The following is a 20,753-nucleotide window of genomic DNA, read 5'->3' on the forward strand; positions in this document are numbered from 1 at the left end:
AAGGACATGTTGTCACATTTAAAAATGCTAAATTCATTATTACAAATGGAAGACACATATTTACAGAAGGAAAAATCACAAATCAAAATGTAATGAAGCTGTTAATACTGCTAAGCAGGGGCATATTAACTGTATTCAGGTAAGGCTCCATTGTCTAGGACCCAAAAATCCAATAGCCATAAGAATACTATTCCAAGAACAGCATACAAATGGTAGAAAGTTTGATTCCTGTGCCCCAGTAATAAAATGTGTAAGCTGTTTAAGAGGGAAAATTACTTTTCCAAAAACCAGTAACAGCAAAGCCGAGAAGTGTCTGGACTTAATTCACAAAGATGTACAGTCAGGTGCATAAATATTGGGACATTGATATAATTTTCATATTTTGGCCTCTATTCACCACCACAATGGCTTTGAAATGAAACAAACAAGATGTGCTTTAACTGCAGACTTTCAGATTTAATTTGAGGGTAATTACATCCAAATCAGGTGAACGGTGTAGGAATTACAACGGTTTCTATATCTGCCTCCCACTTTTTAAGGGGCCAAAAGTAATGGGATGAACTAAACAATCCTAAATCTAACTTTCACTTTTTAATACTTTGTTGCAAATCCTTTGCAGGCAATTACAGCCTGAAGTCTGGAATGCATAGACATCACCAGACGCTGGGTTTCATCCCTGGTGATGCTCTGCCAGGCCTCTACTGCAAATGTCTTCAGTTCCTGCTTGTTCTTGGGGCATTTTCCCTTCAGTTTTGTCTTCATCAAGTGAAATGCATGCTCAATCGGATTCAGGTCAGGGGATTGACTTGGCCATTGCATAACATTCCACTTTTTAGCCTTAAAAAAACTCTTTGGTTGCTTTTTCAGTATGTCCATCTGCACTGCGAAGCGCCGTCCAATGAGTTCTGAAGCATTTAACTGAATATGAGCATATAATATTGCCCGAAATACTTCAGAATTCATTCTGCTGCTTTTCTCAGCAGTCACATCATCAATAAATACAAGGGAACCAGTTCCATTGGCAGCCATACATGCCCACGCCATGACACCACCACCATGCTTCATTGATGAGGTGGTATGTTTTGGATCATGAGCAGTTCCTTTCCTTCTCCATACTCTTCTCTTCCCATCACTCTGGTACAAGTTGATCTTTGTCTCATCTGTCCATAGGATGTTGTTCCAGAACTGTAATGGCTTTTTTTAGATGTTGTTTGGCAAACTCTAATCTGGTCTTCCTGTTTTTGAGGCTCACCAATGGTTTACATCTTGTGGTGAACCCTCTATATTCACTCTTGTGAAGTCTTCTCTTGATTGTTGACTTTGACACATATACACCTACCTCCTGGAGAGTGTTCTTGATTTGGCCAACTGTTGTGAAGGGGTTTTTCTTCACCAGGGAAATAATTCTTCTGTTATCCACCACAGTTGTTTTCCGTGGTCTTCCGGGTCTTTTGGTGTTGCTGAGCTCTCCGGTGCGTTCATTCTTTTTAAGAATGTTCCAAACAGTTTATTTGGCCACACCTAATGTTTTTGCTATCAATCTGATGGGTTTGTTTTGACTTTTCAGCCTAATGATGGTTTGTTTCACTGATAGTGACAGCTCTTTGGATCTCATATTGAGAGTCGACAGCAACTGATTCCAAATGCAAATGTCACACCTAGATTCAACTTCAGACCTTTTACCTGCTTAATTTATAATGAAATATTGAGGGAATAGCCCATACCTGTCCATGAAATAGCTTTTGAGTTGATAGTCCCATTACTTTTGGCCCCTTAAAAAGTGGGAGGCACATATAGAAACCATTGTAATTCCTACACCATTCACCTGATTTGGATGTAATTACCCTCAAATTAAATCTGAAAGTCTGCAGTTAAAGCACATCTTGTTTGTTTAGTTTCAAAGCCAGTGTGCTGGTGAATAGATATTTATGCACCTGACTATATGTGGACCAATGAAAAATGTGACCCCAGGACAAAATAAATATTTTCTCACATCTATTGATGATTACTCAAAGTTCACAACACTTTACCTGCTGCACAATAAACATAAAGTCTCTGAAAAACTTGCAGAATATCTTGCTCATGTAAAGAACAAGTTTGGACGTTTCCATAAACACTACATGAAGACATGCAAGTGTACAAGTGGCAAGACACAAGTCATTCTGAAAAGATATGGAATTATGTTGCAGACAGCAGCACCGTACAATCCAGAGAAAAATGGTGTTGCTGAGAGGCTGACTTGGACACTCTGTGAAAGTGGGCGGAACATGCTCTTTGATCTAGATATGCCAGCAATTTACTGGGGAGAAGCAATCACAACAGGCTGCTATCTTCAAAATAGTTTATTGGTAAAACAATTTAAAAGACTCCATATGGACTGTGAAATGGAAAGAAACCTTACGTACAACATCTAAAAATGTTTGAAAGCAAAGTAGTTGTACATGTTCCAAAGGAGAACCGTTTAACCTGGGATGCTTGTGCAAAGGAAGGAGTGCTTGTAGGCTACAGTGAATGGCAAAAGGGGTTACAGAATTTTGCATAAAGAAGCCAACCTGGTGACAATAAGCAGAAGTGTTGTTATTGTTTATAACTCCGTGTATCAATCATTTCATGAAACTACAAAAGCAGAAGAGCTTGAGGAAGAAGTTTAAAAGAAAACACCACCAGAGGAAGCAGAAAATGAAGCTACCAGGGTTGATCCAGTTATTGTTGAAAAGGAAAGATAAACGTTGTCTTTGGTCTGAAAATCTATTAGGTAGAACAAGAGAATAACACCAAAGTGGTTATCTTATTGCTCAGACAGAACCGCAGCCTGAGCCAGAATCCTGGATAGAGATGCAGAAACTACAGTACCTACCAATGAAAAGGAAAAATTAATTAAAGCTTCTGATGAAGACATGGAATCTCTCCAACAGGTCCAGACATGGGCTCTTCCAGAGTTACCTCCAGGAAAACATGCATGGGATTTTATGACCAAATGTGATGTTGGGGGAAATTTTTAATAAATGTCAAAATTGGAATTTTGGTTGCTTTTCCATCAGTTTTACAAACCAACCATTTGCTAAAGTCAAAATTGACAGAAAACTAATCAAAATCCTGTTTTAAAACACTTGAAAACATCAGAGCAATTATCAATATTTTACAGAGACAAGTATCGAAACCGGAGATTTACTAAGCATTATTTTTAAAAACAAACAAAAACTGACCCTTAAATGATGACAAAACCCCCTAAACAATTGACTTGCCTGTGGCATCACTATGATATGAGCTCTACTCCTGCCCTCTAATTCCTTTCAAGTTGGATAGACATGGTGATTACTATTATTTCCAAAAATCCTAGCATTAATAGTGACTGAACTTTTAAAGCTGTAACTGAGTACCTGGCACCTGCACCGTTGCAGCCTCCCTCCTGAGCTGTGAGCTAATTGAGGTTGAGAAAGTGACTGAACATCCACAAGGTGAGGTGCTGGGAACCTGTTGTTTGTATTTCTGTACACCTCAGACCCATGATTTTGCTGGACAAAGGTGTTGGTGGCATTTCACAAACCACAGGCTGCCTCAACAGCCAGGAGAAAGAGATATCATACTAGCACGATTTTTACATAAGGTACTTCATTTTTCGTCCATCACATCACAGGTCAAGCTGCACTATGTTTAATAGATGTACTATATTATTTTAAACTGCCATGTGTTTATGCCACCGCTTTGTTAGCTGTTTTGTTGCTTAGTTGAGCCAGCCAACTGTGAGTGGTCAAAACTGATTGTAAAATTACTGGAAATTAATGTCATTGATGGTGATAATACTGCAGGAACAAAAACATGTCCAAGTTACATGAGTTTAGCTGCTTTTATACATTTTTAAAGAAATCTAAAAGCAAACCAAAACAACTGAGAGTGGTTTTTCCAAAAACAACACACGACAATGATTTAGAACCAAAACTAAAACATGGGGGTCTGCGCACATCTCTAGATATCAATCAGGATGTGATGGGGTACACAATCTCTTCTATGAGGCAATCACCCTTTTACAACAATATTTCCAAATGCTGAAAGTTTTGTGAAATTGTAGCAAATGTTAAATATTTTGTATTTGTTTTATAATGTCCTTTATTACAATGTGAATCTTAGGCAGTTTTCCTTTTGGTATGCTATTTATGGATGCTACTATAGAATGAAACCTCTGAAGTCATTTGAAAGGGTGTACTATCTCTGAAGAACATCTCTCATCCCTTCACAGATTTCCTTTGCTTTATTCAGAGAAAAAGGTTAAGGCCATAGTTCACTCCATATATTTCAAGATCCCTCACGTCAGTCTGAATGCAGCATTATTTTTTATTTATTTTTTTACCTCTTCACAGTCATCACAGCCAACCAGTGTTTTTAAACTTCTGGTTCAAAAGGTTACTATCTGTTTTTTTCTTTTCATTTTGAAGTTTACTTATCTAACACATTCTCAATGGAAGCAGCTGGATATAATTGATACACAACCTGCTGTTAAAATATGTCGCTATGTCTACTATTTTCATGGTAGTGTATTCTATAGAGTGTGACAGAGGAAGAAAAAACATAACATCCTTGAAAGAGAATGTCTGACACATGTTGCCTCTGATGTCTGAGACATGTCCTGACTGGTTGCAGAGAGGAGTCCTTTATAACCACAAATGCATTTGCTACATTAGCTAAAAGCATGGGTTTCCAAACTTTCTTGAATCACGGCATCCTGAAGCATTTTATCATGGCACCCCTAGGCAAAATGTTTCTTATTGAGAAATTCAGCAAACGTTAATAATTTAAGTAAATTGTGCTTAGCTGTCATCCTTAGGGCCAGTTATGTGGTGGGTGACAGGGTTGCGCTTCTGTTTGTCCACATATTTTATGATTGGCAGCCACCATGACTGGTTTTGTCTATCACATTGACCATAAATAATTTGATTTGGTCCTAGACAAACAACCTGTGGCACCCCTGTAAGAGTTTTGCAGCACCCAGTTTGGGAACTACTGACTCAAAGGATTGGTCAAGACAACTATTACATTTGCATCCACTGACCCATCTCATCCAACTAGGAGAACTGTAAGGCCTCTGGTAATTACCATCAAAAGACTACCATAAATCATAATGATCATAGATATATTGCACAGAGATAGTCATACTTATATTATTCCCTAAAGGGAATGCAAAAAAAGCCTCATGGGCGTGTCACAGTCATGTCAGTGAAATGGCTGTGTTCTCAGATGCAGAGCTACAGCCACAGAAGCCATGTTTAAGTTCAGTTGGAGACACGATGTTGATGGTGCACCAATGGTGGATTGTTCAGGACCACTGGCGGTGTTACATCATGCATGGGCAGTGAAAATGGGCATCTCAGGGCTTGCACATTCTGGCACATGATAGTATGCATGATAGGGGAAGGCTGAAACTAGCATTTGCATATTATCACTTCCAAGGCCGTTAAGAGCTGGTCCAGGCCCGGGTGAAGCTGTTGTGGCCTAATTGTGGGAGGCATGGCCATGCCCCCTTCGTAAAAAAATAAAAAATAGCTGCGCGCTGGTGAGGAGGTGCTTTGAGCCCCTCAGCCGAGTTCAAGTCCAGGGGGGGTGCGATCAGGATGACCGCTCCCCGCCCAGGCAGGGGAGACTGCTGCTGCAAGCAAGCAGTCTCCCTTTGCAGCCCAGCACACATCAGCATGTGCTGGGCTGCTCAGCTGAAAGGGAAGAGGGAGGGAGTGGTGTCGGTCTCGAGCCAGGCTAATTAGAAACTGCTCCCCCCTTTATCGGTGCCTTTGATCACTGCTAAAACTCTGCAAAAAGACACAGTCATGGCTGCATTGGTGTGCACCTCTGAATCAGGCCCTAAATGTCCAGAAGAGTTAAAACCAATACTGTAGGTTATGGGAGAAAAATAAGTCAATGTGAGAGAAGATGCTTGGAGGGGAATGGGCATTGAGTAGATACACAATAACCTGAGAGACCTATAAATAAATATTTCCTTATGGGAATATATGAGTCTCAGAATTTTCTTTCTAGAAAATGGGATTTTTGAATGAGGATAGACTAAATCCTATAGATTACATATGTTAAGGTTTTGGCACAGCAACCTCCAGCTAAATCCCGAAATGTCAGCGACACAGAGCCTCTATCCATGCAGTTTACTCATACTCTTCTAAATGTCCTGCCTTTAGCATATCTCTCAAGTGTTCAATGGTCATTCGAAACAGAATAAGAACTAGTTGTGATCCTGAATGACATCATAAGCTATGTGAATGCACCAGTAGGCAGTGCTGGGCTCTTGGTGATACCAACTTATGAGCAGTTAGAAAGTGGTCTGAATAATGCATTTCCTAGTTTGGGCACTCACTCAGTGATGTTTACATAAATTGTACATGGGGGTATATCCAATTAACCACAGGGTTTTCCCCCACTGCTAAATAACAGCCTGGACCTATTTAATTTGGTCCTGAATCCATTTGTGTAATGCTGATTTTTCCTTGTTTGTTCCCCATAATTTTAGGAACCAGGACTGGCTGACCAGTCCAGGGCTGGTTAGCCTTTTGGGAGGGACCCCACATACATTTTATAAAGAAATTGACCGTTAAAATAAATAAAAATAAACAAGCATCCTGCACATATTTCACTATGTGCAGGCGATCCTCTAAAAATAGGGAGCTTGGTAAATTCACGATTTTTTAAAGTAAAAAAAAAAATGCCATTTTTGATCGATCCTATGCGAAATGAAAAATGGGACAAATTGGGACAAACACGAATCTTAGTAAATTTACCCCTGAGAATGTTAAATGAGAAAAAAATGATGTGTGTGTATATTTAAATGCATATATATGTATAACAAGAGAGTGGTCACGGCGCTTAGTCTCAGTTCAATCAATTCAATGTCTCAATGATCATTAGTTGATGCAATCCCCAAGTCTTTAAGGGTGGCAGCTCCATCTCCCAAAGACTGTTGTTCAGACAGCGTATTATCCTATAAGATAAAAGGGTGGAGAGAGAGCGCCTCCTAGTGCAATATTTTAAGTTTATGGTAGCCTCCACCAGATGTAAACACCTCTATATGAATGGGGGTGTACCTTAATAAGTGGAATACACCACTTATATATCAGCATAAATGACCTTATAGATCCTTGGACCCAGATCCTGTGAGTAGCCCGGTATCAGTTCTCCATCATAGAATATATATAAACAAATACAAAAAGAGAAGAAATCTCCAGAATTAATAGCAGAAGTGGATCTTAAGAATAAGGGTATATTTAACCTTTCATCTCATGAGCTCACTAGAGCGGAGATCTCATTATTGAATAAGGGCCTTTCATTCTTCCCTACAACACAGTCTAATGACTTTCAATTGTTTATTGATCTCAATAAATTCATTAGAAAATTAACACTAAAAAGGCATTTTATAAAAAAGGAGCCAGTATTGAGCAATATGACAACCAGTTCTAAATCCGGTCTCAAACCACCTTCGAAATATTACCCCTTGGAATCAAAGAGTAGTCAAATTGAAATGTTTTATCAATTAGTAAAAAAAGATCTATGTGATGGAAATAATGCACAACAGGGATTAAGAATTTAGGATAATCTGATTAATTTTCAGAAAAATGCTCTAAAAAAATTGAGAGATAACAAAGACATTGTACTCAAACAGGCAGATAAGGGAGGGGGTTTAGTTATCATGAATAGGAAGGATTATGAAAGGGAAAGTTTCAGACTGTTGAATGATGCATCCTCATATACTAAATTGGATGGGGATCTGACAATAGGGTTTGTAGAAGAACTCAGGCTGATACTGATAGATGCGTTAAGACAAGAGATTTAACTAAAGATGAGTTTCAATATCTGGTGAGGAACGCTCCGGTGATACCCATATTTTACTTTCTCCCCAAAATACATAAATGTATAAAAAAATCTTCTGGGAGACCAATAGTGGCAGGAATAGACTCCCTCACGGCACATATTTCTGAGTATGTGGAAATCTTTTTGAGTAAATATGTCTATAAATTGAAGTCATATACTAAGGATACCACGACCATATTACAAGTAGTAGAGAATTTTGTTTGGGATGAGGATTATCACTGGGTAACCATTGATGTCCAATCATTATATACATCCATTGACCATGCTAGAGGGATTGAGTCGTGTAAAGAATTTCTTGTAGTAGACTCGGAATTAAGTGAACCACATAAGAATTTTATATGCATTTTAATAGATTTTATATTGAAACACAATTATTTGAAATTTTTTAATGATTTTTACTTGCAAGTCTGTGGAACAGTGATGGGGAATATTTTTGCGCCAAGCTTCGCTAATTTGCATATGGGAAGCTGGGAAAATGTTTTTATTTATGGAGAAACTGAGTTCAAGGAACATATTATTTTATACCAGCGTTATATCGATGACATCCTGATTGTGTGGAAAGGAAGCAGACAGAAATTTGAGGAATTCATGGTTTTAATTGGTGCAAATACGTACAATCTATCTTTCACATTCAAATTTGATGATTATCAAATAGAATATTTAGATTTGATATTGTTGAACACTGAGACTGGCGTTCAAACAAAGAGTTTTGTGAAATCAGTGGACACCAATTCATATGTACACTTTAATAGTGGCCACGCTCTCAAATGGAAAACCAATATCCCATTTTCACAGTTTTGCAGAGTGAAGTGCAACTGCAGTACACTGGACCAATGTGAAAAACAATTAAAAGAGTACTCAGAGAGATTTAGGGATAGGGGCTACCCTGAGTACCTCTTAAGGGAATCTGTAAATAGGATAAATAACACTAATAGATCTGATCTCTTGAGATATAAAGGGAAAGTGTGTGACAAAGAGAATTACATTTTATTTCTTACCCCATTTAATAAAGATGAAAAAAGGATACGGAATACTTTATGAAACATTGGGGGATATTAAAGATGGATGGGATTCTGAACAGTATCCTACCAGACAAACCGAAAGTGGTTTTTAAAAAAGCGAGAAACTTAGAAAGTATTCTTGCACCTAGCCAGTTGAAAGCAAAGCCAACAGGTAATATAAAACATTGGGAAAGTCAATGTAAGGGATTTTTTAAGTGCGGACATTGTAATGTCTGTAGGTTCACACACCCTATATCCAAGTATTTTATGAATTTTGATGACTCAAAAAGTTTTCCAATAAGAGAGGGTATGAATTGTTTAACCACATGGGTAATCTATGTCCTGGAGTGTCCCTGCAAGCTGAAATATGTGGGTAAAAACATAGAGACCTTTTAAGATGCGAATACAGGAGCATGTGCGCAGTATTAAAAATAAACAGGATAACCACAGTGTTCCCAGACATTTTAAATTGGTTCATAATTCCGAGGTGGGAGGTTTTAAGTTTAAAGCGATAGAACATGTGGTAATGGGTGAGCGAGGTGGGGATATAGAGAATCAACTATCCAAAAGAGAGATGTTTTGGATATATACACTTAAGACAATTATGAATTATGAAATAGCCCCTTTTTTAGTATAAATGTTTTTATGCTGTTTATGCTGTTTATAATTAGCTGTTTTATATGATGGTCACTATTTTTAGATTATGCTCTTTTTAGCTATTAAGGATATTTTATCGATAGGTTTTATATCCCCTGTTATTGCCATTCTGATGAATCAATTATTTTATTTATTATTAATGTCTTTTATTGTTATTGTATTTGTATAATTACTGTAATGTTTGTTGATATCTTAGGGCACTGAGTGTGTAGGAGCTGATTGCTATTGGTGCAGTCATCAATGGTTCTCTAATAGTCGGAGTATATACGGCAAAATGGCTGCCGAATAAATACTAGAGGTAGAAGACCTCAACAAAATGATTCAGAGCCGGACGCTATTTGCGCTCGCTCGTTCAGAAAAAAGGGGTGGCTATTCAAATGAACTGTTCGCTCTTTGCGGTCTGTTCACGCCTCTAGGTCTGAATGAGCGAACCAAACATGCGGTCGTTTTTTGGAAAACTACGCCCCCTGGCCGCTCGCATCCTACGTCATGTCCGCTATTTATTAGATTAATCGAGTACATCGACCAGCGAATGAACTGCTCGCTATTCTTGTGGTTGGTTTTTCCTACCGCAATCTTGCGAGCAGTTCTGACTATAAAATAACCCAGTGACGTGGTCAATGACGCTGCTGTATTAATTATGCACACCCATAAAACACCCGTTTTGACCTTTAAGCACGCCTGTGTTCAGATCTCCACTCCCCGTTTTCAAGCACCTTCCCCTGTTACCACCCACATACGCCTCTTCCTGTCACTCAAAATAGCAGGCATTCGCTATTTAGCGAACAAACGATTTTCGACCGTACTGACTGGTTCGTGCATGCGTATTACGATCCGTACGCATGCGCAGTTGTGCAAACATCGCTCGGAACGAACGAGCGGCCGCTTACGAGCGGCTCTGAATCAGGCCCATAGTTTGTATTTAAAATATGTGTGATAGCTGGAACCAAATGACGCAGAGCAATGCTCATATTTTTGAGTGTCAGTGTAGGGACGGACCAGAAGGGGAGACCGTGATGTGACCGTGAAGATCATCTGATCAACATCGCGACTACCGCTTGCGAGGCCAGGAAATCTGGGTGACATTCCCCCGTTTCCTTGAACACAGGCCAGCGCCACCCCCTCCCTGACCTCAAATGGCTGCAACATTTTAATCATGCTGCGGCCTGGGCCTGGTGGCACTGTGTGCGATCAACCTGTCCTGCGTGTGTGCAGTCGCTCCACCATCGGACATGTAAGTAAACCATCCGGTTTATGAACATCTCTGAATTAGGTCCAGTTATTGATTTCTCTTATGCTGGGTACACCCTGGCAGATATATTGGCCTATCAATTGATACAGTATCGTGTGCCCATCAGCCAGTATGTACCAGCGATATGTCTGTGAACGACGTTACTCACTAACATATCGCGTTGACTGTGCTACACAGACGATGGCAGATATATCTGCAGATATATCTGTCCATTGGGCAGTGTGTACGGGCAGTCAGACGACCATCCATACACTTTCTGCAAAGGCCGAGGGGAGGGGGGCGCGATGCGACTCCCGGCCAGGGTGACCCACGGCCAGTCGATTTGCAGATATATCTGTTAGGTGTGTACCCAACTTTAGTCTGCTGGGATTTCACTTCTTTGGGAATTGTACTCATGCACTTATATATCCTGGAAGTGTGGAAAGCACAATCTCAATTTTACATTTTGAAACTGATCATTAGTCATTTTACATATTGTTTTTCTAATAGGTTATTATAATTCACTGTCATACAACTGTAACAGTAAAAGTTAGTAGCACTAAACACATGGATTAAAACAACATACAGTATTAAAACTTTTTTTTGTTTAATTTTTTTTCAACTAAAACACAATCGCCCACTTATGAAACATATGGATATTTTAAACAATTGTAATTAGGTTTTTGCTGGGGAAACAGTTTGAAGCTAACACTTAAGGTAGTAAAATAATTGAGTTATATTAGACACAGCTGTGCAAGCTACAGATTTAGCCTCAGACTAAACCTGACATTTGGTTAATTTCCAACAAAAATGAAGAAATCTACTGAAATGCAGATACCAATAGGGGTGGGTGAGAGTATTTTCCTTGAGATCTTCGTAGCAATAAACAGGGAAAACCTGATAGTCATGTCTTAGTTTCAAAGGACCTAAACATTTAAAAAAAATGCCCATGAGTCAACCTTGTGATGATAGCGTCATTAACACTTTTGCACTTCACGAGTCAGTAAGAAGGTGGATAGGTTCACATGGTTACCAGATGTTCTTGTTTCTACAGGGACTGGTCAATTTGGCACAATTGCTGGCTTACATCATAATCAGGAGAAAGGAGGGAATAGATCACACTTGTCAAGAGGCGAAATGAATTATAATAGCTAAAGCTTTATAGTGAGCAGTATGTGAATACAGATGATGTAGTCATTGCGTTGAATTATATTTTTACATGAGAAAAATGTGGTGATCATTACTGGGGAATAACGTAGTAGTAACTTTAGGGGCTATGGGAGAGATGTATCAAACCCTTTAAAGATGACAGATAGAGAAATTTCCCATAGCAACCAATCAGCTTCTAGCTGTCATTCTATAGAAATGTACTTGATAAATGATAGCTATAAGCTGATTGGATGCTATGGGTAACATATCCACTTGTCCTCTTTAGAAGATTTCATTCATCTCCCTCTATATCATAGGCATAGGAACTGCTGCTTTAAATCTACAATCGCCGAGATCATGTCGATTCCTTGGAATCGCATCCTGTAGTCTTTTCCTTTGCTTCTGTATGGTCTATTTGAATGGGACCCTGGCATGTAACTGACAATTTCTGCACACATCCCTTTCTGACATTGAGACATCACGTCCTCAGTGAGCCCCAACACTGTACATTTTTAACATGAACAGATATGTAAATCACACAATGTATACTGTGATACTATTACACATGCTGTGGAGTTTACAGCAATCTTTAAGTAGATAATATTAATAATAAATACAATTATTTAATATGAAATAAAATGTCATGCATGGTGTCAAATCTGTTGAATCATAGAGCATCAAGTACTGAATTAACATGGCCTACTTTTTTATTAATCCTTCGCTATCTTATGCAAATGAATAGTCAGTCAGGCTCACATGAAGAATTTAAATTAAGTACTGAATAAAAAGAATTCACCTTGACATAGAATTGCCGTACAGTAAATGTGACCGTGCTGCAAGAAGGTCACATATGTAATGTAGTTAGAAATAGAGTGTGTTCACGGTTTCAGACTCTCTGTCTCTCCGTCTCTCCCTCTCTCCCTCTCTCCCTCTCTCTCTCTCTCTCTCTCTTTCTCTCTCTCTCTCTCTCTCTCTCTCTCTCTCTCTCCGTCTCTCTCTCTTTCTCTCATTCTCTCACTGTCTCCTGCTTTCTCTTATTGTGTCTCATTCATTATTGGCACACAAGAGTAGAAAACATCACAAGCGGTTTGATTACACTGATTGGACAGAGGTTTAACTATCTACGGAACAGTCTAATTATCTATTCAAATATTCATATTTTCAATGAAACAATGAAAATTATCATAAACCTTAACAAGCGTGATTCTTTCCAATCCCGCTGATAATAACATGCAATGTAAAAGCACTCATGTCTAATAATTAGTGATAATACAAGTAGACTTCAAACAATGTCTAGCCTGGAAGCATAAAACTTAATTAGTTAAGGATTTTGCAAGATACTTGTATTCTAGCTCACAAAGGGAACTGTCCAGTAATTTCATCAGTCAATGTGATGCTGTAGTGCAGTTAGTTACAAAGTCGCATGGTACAGTTTATACAAAGAATGATGATCTTTCAACACTGTTTCAAAGGTTCCTGCACTAGAACATACAGTAAGGATTGCTACTGAACATATATCAAAAGCCATTGTAATTGATTTGTAACCAAAAAAAAGAATGAGTTGCAGCCGGTTAGTATTCTCTTGCAAGAATCATACAATGCACTCTGATGTAGGGTTCCTCACAGATATATTGTGCTGAGGGAACTACAAGTGCTTGATTTAGTGGAACTATTTGTACTAGTTGAGAACAACGGCATTGCACTCCCTGCAACAGGGGTAATTCTGCCATTATCACCTGAGAGAAAGTGCAGTGAAGCCAATATGTACATGCCTTCATTGTTAATGCGCAGTCCACAGTACATGCAAGGAAGAGAACAGACTGCATCACTTGGAGTCCAACTTCAAATTAAACATTTATTTAATATTTTATTAATATCAATCATTACATTAATGAATGTAAAGGAGTCTATGTGGTATATTCAATTAGGTGCAAGAATAGCTAGGTTTTTCCTGCAGGTGAGGGATTTTTTACTATTCAATTAGTTTTTTTATTTTTTGAGCACCAGGAGTTTTTTTTTTGAGCAGCCCCAGAGCACAAGCAGTTTTTTCTAAAAAAAACATCTTTTTTAGGAAAAATGGTCGGGAAATGCTCTGGAACCCCATCGACCCCCTCCGATTTCCTTAATTGCTCCTTAAGTTTCCAATTATCTTCATTAATCTTTAATTACTCACCTTCTGATGCCGTGTGTTCTTCCTTCAGCACAGGGAGCCACGTCTTCTGCAGCAGGGTGAGTATGTGAGTGTGTGTAGGTATATGAGTGTGTGCATGAGTGTGCATGTGACACCCGGTGTGTGTGAACCCCCCTGTGTAAGTGTATTCCCCTCCTGTAGCTGGCACTGGAAGAATACATCTCCCAACAGCCCTTGAACCTCCAAGCACCCCCGGAGCCTCCCAGTAGCCCCCGGGACTCCCAGCAGCCTCCTCCCCAGTGAAAAGATGAAAGGGAGCCTCCGGGAGCTGCGGAGACCACCAGAGACCCCCAGATATGTAAATATATATATATATATTCTTTTTATGCGCTGCAGGGTGTTCAGCTTTGAAAACCCCTCAATCACTTTTTTTAAAGTGGATACTGTGGGTATTGGGAGCATGCATACCAGCGGTAGTCCATGATTGGGCACAAGGTTTCTTTCCTCGATAGACCTTGTCCTCAATTGAAAATGCCCCTATGACTCATCATTACCCATTTCATAGACTCCTCAAGATCAGATCATGCATCACATAAGCCTGATTATTTATTGTGCAGAAAAGAAACACTAAATGGCAGGAGGATAAAGCCAATAAAGTGTTGTTTACAAACAAAACAATGACCAGTACAGCAGTGTTTGTTCTCTGTTCTGAAGACAATAAAGTTTTCAATGTTTGTTATCTGAAAATTATAACAGGTATTTCTGTAAGTGTAAGTAAGTCACACATAATGTTTGTGGTATGGTACAGGTGATAGGTAAGGAATACTGATAAAGTTGGTACAGTAGCGATGACTAGCAGCATTGTGCATTAGTTACTGAAGAATCCAAGTACATCTTGAGAGATTGTTCTCTGTTCTTAGGACAATTAGATCAGTTTTTAGGGCATTGATAAAGAGGATGTAGCTTGTGAATTGTATAACAATGTATTGTAGTGTATATTTTCATCTAACAGCATTTTTTGTTCAGTAAATTACTGTAATTTTGCGATCTATTAGTCATAATTTTCTACATATGTTAAATAAATTCCTATTCTATCTTTCTGTAATTAATCCAATCTATCTTCTATTTACCATACTCAGTAGAGTAGTAGTTAATATATATATTGGAGAGCATTTGGTAATGTAGTCAGATAAACAAAACGACTGTATAGCAGTGGAGTGGGTTAAACCTCCTAGGCTGGGGGCGGACCTGTGTGGGGAATCGTGATAATAAGGGCCTATGGGTTTTTAGGGTTGTAGGTTTTTAGCAGGGATATGAGAGTTCGTTGGAGGCGGAGTCAGCCTCTTTTGTTCCTGTCTTCCCACCCTCCCTCCCTAAATTTTACTTTATTTGCTCGCTTTGGTTTGGTGAAAATTTTTGTTGGCTATTTTAGGCGGGAAAGAACGGCAGGTTACCTATTAGCGCTGTGAATATTGCTTTACCCTTTGTTTCGCTCACCTTCGTTGACTGTTTATGTCTACTGGACCACCCTGCCGGGGGCAGCATCATCACCTGATTGGGTGGGTAGTCAAGATAGAAGGCTTGAGTGTATGTGTTGTGGTTAGAGTGTTTATAGTGTTAGGCTTGGGCTGTTGTTAGCCGTTCATTCTTTGCCACCATATTTAAATTAATTTAATTATTTTTAGTAACTAATTTCATTATCTGTTATTTAAATAAAATAGCTAACAAATTCTGCCAAATACAAGTCTCTGTGTCTGTATTTCAATTGAGTATGTTTTAATGTCACTGATTCACACGCGGGTCAATCCTCAGACGATGGGAGGTTTATAGAAAGTTTGTGAGTGAGGACAGCTTATTATCATGATCTTGTTAGGATCTGCACTTAGCAGATCATTGTAGTTGCTGCTGAGGCACTGCACTAATTATTGTCTGTCTGTGTGCAGTGTCAGGTGCACCCAGATTGATTCTCCTGTCTGTGCACAGCCCAGATACCCACCAGCTTGTCATTAAGGAAGGCTTGCTTTGGTTGGGCCCTGTTCTGTTAAATTCCATCCAGCCCTTCACTCCATGCCGGTGATAGGATTTCTAGTACTTCTAGTTTTCCAGTCTCCTGCTTGTCAGTCGAGTTCCTGAGCCAGTCTTGCTGTGTTTTGTTATTGCCATTTGTTCCATCCAGGCAGCTCCACCTGCATCTTGTCCACTCGTGCTGCTTGTGCCATCTGGGCAGCACAGTGCGCTTCTTACCTCAGAAGCATCTGTCGCCATCCGGAGGCTTGTGTCAACCCGGCGGTACTGGTCGCAATTTAGTGTCACTGGTGCGCAATATAGCACACCATTGCCAGTGTCATCCCGGCGGCACTGGTAGCAACTCTGCGTTCCAGTTGAGCAATCTAGAACACCGTCGCCAGTGTCATCCCAGCGGCACTGGTAGCAAGTCTGCGTTTCTGGTGTGCAATCTAGCACACCATCACCAGTGTCATCTCGGCAACATTGGTAGCAGCTCCACATTCTTGTGCATATTTTACCTTAGACTCATCAGCCCAAAGGCTGCATCTGTCCTGGGGTCCCAGGTCACTATCAGCCCCCCAAGGCTGCTACAACAGCCCAAAGGCTGCATCACATCTCTAGTCACTTGGCCACGACTATAAAGGACACTATCAGCCCCCAATGCTGCTACAACAGCCCAAAGGTTGCATCACATCTCCAGTCCCTTGGTCACAACTATAAAGGCAACAATCAGCCCTTAAGGCTGCTCCGACAGCCCACAGGCTGCACCACATCTCCAGCCCTCGGCCAAAACTAGTCGAAGCAAATCAGCCCCAAGGCGGCATCAACAGCCTATGGGCTGCATCATATCTTTTACCCTCGGCCACGACTAGTAAATACATTCAAGCCCTCAAGGCTGTCATCAGTCAGCTCTACATAAATGCAGTCGATTCCCTCCTGGAATCACAACAGATCTGTTCTGTTTGTCTTTCTTAATTATATATTTTGTTCATATTTGGGTTTATTTGAATTTGTTTTGAGGCTCAATATATCATGTGGTTTGCAATTGGCTTTTTAACAGAGAACTGTACCTAAAGAAAATCTCTAGTAAAAGCCCACTCACTCCCTGGAATTATATAAATCTTAATCCCAGGCATTGCACAGTTTCAGGTATACTCACAGACACCAGTAAAGCTAGACTGAGAATTATATGTTTTACAATAAACTTATAGCATGTAATTGTTAATTATTACAAAGCAAACTGACAGTTACTCATCTCTCTATTTTGGACAATATTCTACTAGTCATTATAATACTGGCCATACACTATCACAACTTCGGGCCAATTGTTCAATTTTAGACGTGTCGTATGATGAATTGTGTCAAAATTGTGTAGTATTTAGTATCCGATCCGATGCGGTCTCCCGTCACTCTTAAAACGTATCGTATGATCAGATGTGCAGCACATATTATCTATCGTAATCGTATGCAGATTGTGCCGTGTATTTGTGCATGCGATTCATCGTGCATCCGACCTGCGTCATTTGAGTTACATTTTGAAGACGTGTGTGTTCTTTCAATGACCTTCCCTCCTAAATTGCAGATAGATCGTATTGTGAGATCGTATGTACATCGTGTGTCAATCGTTCGTCCGGGACTGCCACGGAGCTGCTGGGGAGTTCAAGGGAAATCGGAAGATGAATCTCATTTTATGCTGGTCGTACTAGTGTATGGCCAGCATTAGACTTCTGGCAGAAAAGTAGGAGATCTGTACTTAATGATTTTTAGGATAAGCACAGGTCACAGCTCTGAATCTAGCTTCATTAAGTATCTGCCAAATAGGGATGCGACAAGGCCAAAATCCAGAGACAAGTCTGAGTAGGCAGAACAGATTCTTGAATACGACATCAGCTCAACTAAATTCCTTGAATGAGAGAAAAGACCGGTCAATTAAGAAATGGTCACTCAGATTAGTTAAGTCACAGTTACTCAAGAAAAAATGAGCTACCTCAAAGTGGAGCCTTAAATGGGAATACTGATGATGTTGCTAAAAATATGTCAAAGTGCCCATCACCAGCATGTGTCAAACAGGTCCTGTATCAATAATGACAAGAGATGTGCACAAATGCCTCAGGAGAGATTTAAAGTGTACGGTGCATTCACACAGTGGGTGGAATTCAATTGATTTTGCGGCCCGCATCTCTGTCTACAGTGACAGGAGATCGCGGGCTGCTATTCAATTGTACCAGCTTTTCACGCTGATCGCACCCAAAGTGGTCGGGTTTAGCCGCGTAAATCGGCTAACCCCGACCAAAGTCCTGGGCGCGATCGCGAAAAGTGATGTTTGGGCGCCCAAACATGTCACTTTTCGCACATTTCAGCTCTCATCCCCCAGGGGCTGCGAGCTGAAATGTAGCGCTTGGCAGCTGATCGCGCCCGACAGGAGCAAGAATAGAATAGCTCCGTCGGGCGCGATAGGATATGAAAAGAATTGAATTCCGCCCAATGAATGAGGACTCAATGTTTCCAGGAAACACATAAGTCAGTGGAGCTGCGAAACCTCTGGGTGTGCACATCACACTGAATAGTATGAGACTTGCTCTATTTCTAAACAATAATGTGTTTTACTTGGGGACCTATAGCAGCATTGTTACTGACAGCCGAGGTGTCAGATTGATCAGAAACTGCAGATCAAGTAAACTCTGTGCCATGGTTCTTATTAAGAGTTATTTCATGCTGCCTTGTGTCAGCGCACAGGTTACACAATGGGAAGCTCTAACTGTGGAACTCTAAAAGTTAATATTTCGCATTTCAAGTTTAGGCTCTGTATCTAGGTGGGACAGTTTTTGATGTATGAAGAGAGGAAAAAAAGACCAAAGATAAGGCACATAGGGCCTGATTCAGACCCAGTCGCAAGCGCTGAGCGCTCACAACCGGGTCGATGGTGGCCCAGAGCGCATGCGCATGACGGAGCCGGCTCCATCGTGCACATGCGCGAGACCCGGATAGCAACAGGCTATCCGTCGCTCCGGGTCTCGCACCAAAGGGGGCGTGCTGTTGACATTGAGTGACAGCATGCCCCCTTTGGTGGGCGGGCCGGGGGGGTGACTGCCCAGACGGAGGCATTCCCATGAGAACGCCTACCATCTGGGGGCGGCCCCACTAACATCACAAGTGATGTCAGTGGGAGAGCTTTCGGCTCTGTTTGAGCTGAAAGTCCTCCTGGGGCTTGCGGCCACGAATCCCTACCAAAAGGGTCTCGTCGCAAGCCCGATGGTCGCGATGGTCTTGACCATCGCGACCATCATCCTGGCCGCTCGCATTAGCTGTGGGTGGCAACCCACAGCAATGCGAGCGGCCAGGAGGCTGCTCCTTAAAAAAAAAAAGATGCCCTGATTCAGAGCGAGCGCTCTATCAGAGTGTCCGGCTCTGAATCAGGGCCTCAGAAAACAAAAGATTTAAGGCTGGAATGGTCATTGAGGATGAATGGAACTGAAAGGAAAGAACAGCAAGCATGTAATAGAAGGTATCCAGCATGCAAGACAAAAATGTTACTGAAAGCTGTTGAAGAACACAGGCTGTGTATAAAACCAGTAACATTTTGGCAAGCCATTATTCATGCTATGCCCAGACTAATGTGACTTTTAAAATGTGGTTGAATTAGGGATGAGCGGGTTCGGATTTCCGAAATCTGAACCCCCCCGATCCGAGCCGGGAACCGAGTCTGACTCGGGTTTTCCCGCCAGACTCGGTTCCCGGAACGAGGCATAATGTCATCATCCCACTGTCGGGTTCTCATGGGTTTTGGATTCTATAAAGGTCCCGCAAGCGCCGCCATTTTTCATTCCACCTGTGGAGCGTGCGTGCAGAGGGAGGGAGCTAGGAGCTGTTGGCTACTACTGTGTTGTGTGATATAATATATATACTTACTGTATATATAGTACATTACATACTGGACTGGCTGGCTACTGTGTGAAGAGAGGGAACTGTTGCTGGCATTGGCTGGCTACTTTTGTCCATATACATAGGGGGTGGCTGGCTACTGTTGTCCACATAGGGGCTGGCTGTTGCCCTGTTTATAGGGGCTGGTTTAGTGCTGTGTTCAGGGGGTGCTTGTCCTTCAGGGGTGCTCTTTTCACTTACCACCAGTGTTAAAAAAAAAAATTTCTGTGTGTGTGTTAGCCACACCTGTCATCAGCATAGGTAGGTGCACAGGGGTGCTGTGCTCCTGTCAAGGGGCTGCTGCCCAAAAATAAAAATAATTTTTACAGGGGTTGTCCGGTGTGGTGTAGGGGTACGTTGCCCTTCAACAAACTCATTTTTACAGGGGCTTTCCTGTGGGTTGTATGCTAACCCTTCATAATTTTTTTTTTTACAGGGGTTGTCCTGTGGGTTGTAAGCTGCCCTTCATCAAAATTATTTTTACAGGGACTGTCCTGTGTGGTGTAAGCTGCCCTTCATCAAAATAATTTTTACAGGGGCTGTTCTGTGTGGTGTCAGCTGCCCTTCATCCAAATAATTTTTACAGGGGCTGTCCTGTGTGGTGTGTGCTGCCCTTCATCAAAATAATTTTTACAGGGGCTTTCCTGTGTGGTATAAGCTGCCCTTCATCAAAATAATTTTTTACAGGGGCTGCCATGTGTGGTGTAGGGGTACACTGCCCTATGTGCCGCCCACTTGTGTCATTTAGCATAGTCATCCAGCTACCTCGTTGCAACCTTTTGGCCTAAAAACA

Source organism: Taudactylus pleione, unplaced genomic scaffold (genome assembly GCF_031769625.1).
Source record: "Taudactylus pleione unplaced genomic scaffold, aTauple2 ptg000202l, whole genome shotgun sequence".
Lineage (NCBI taxonomy): Eukaryota > Metazoa > Chordata > Amphibia > Anura > Myobatrachidae > Taudactylus > Taudactylus pleione.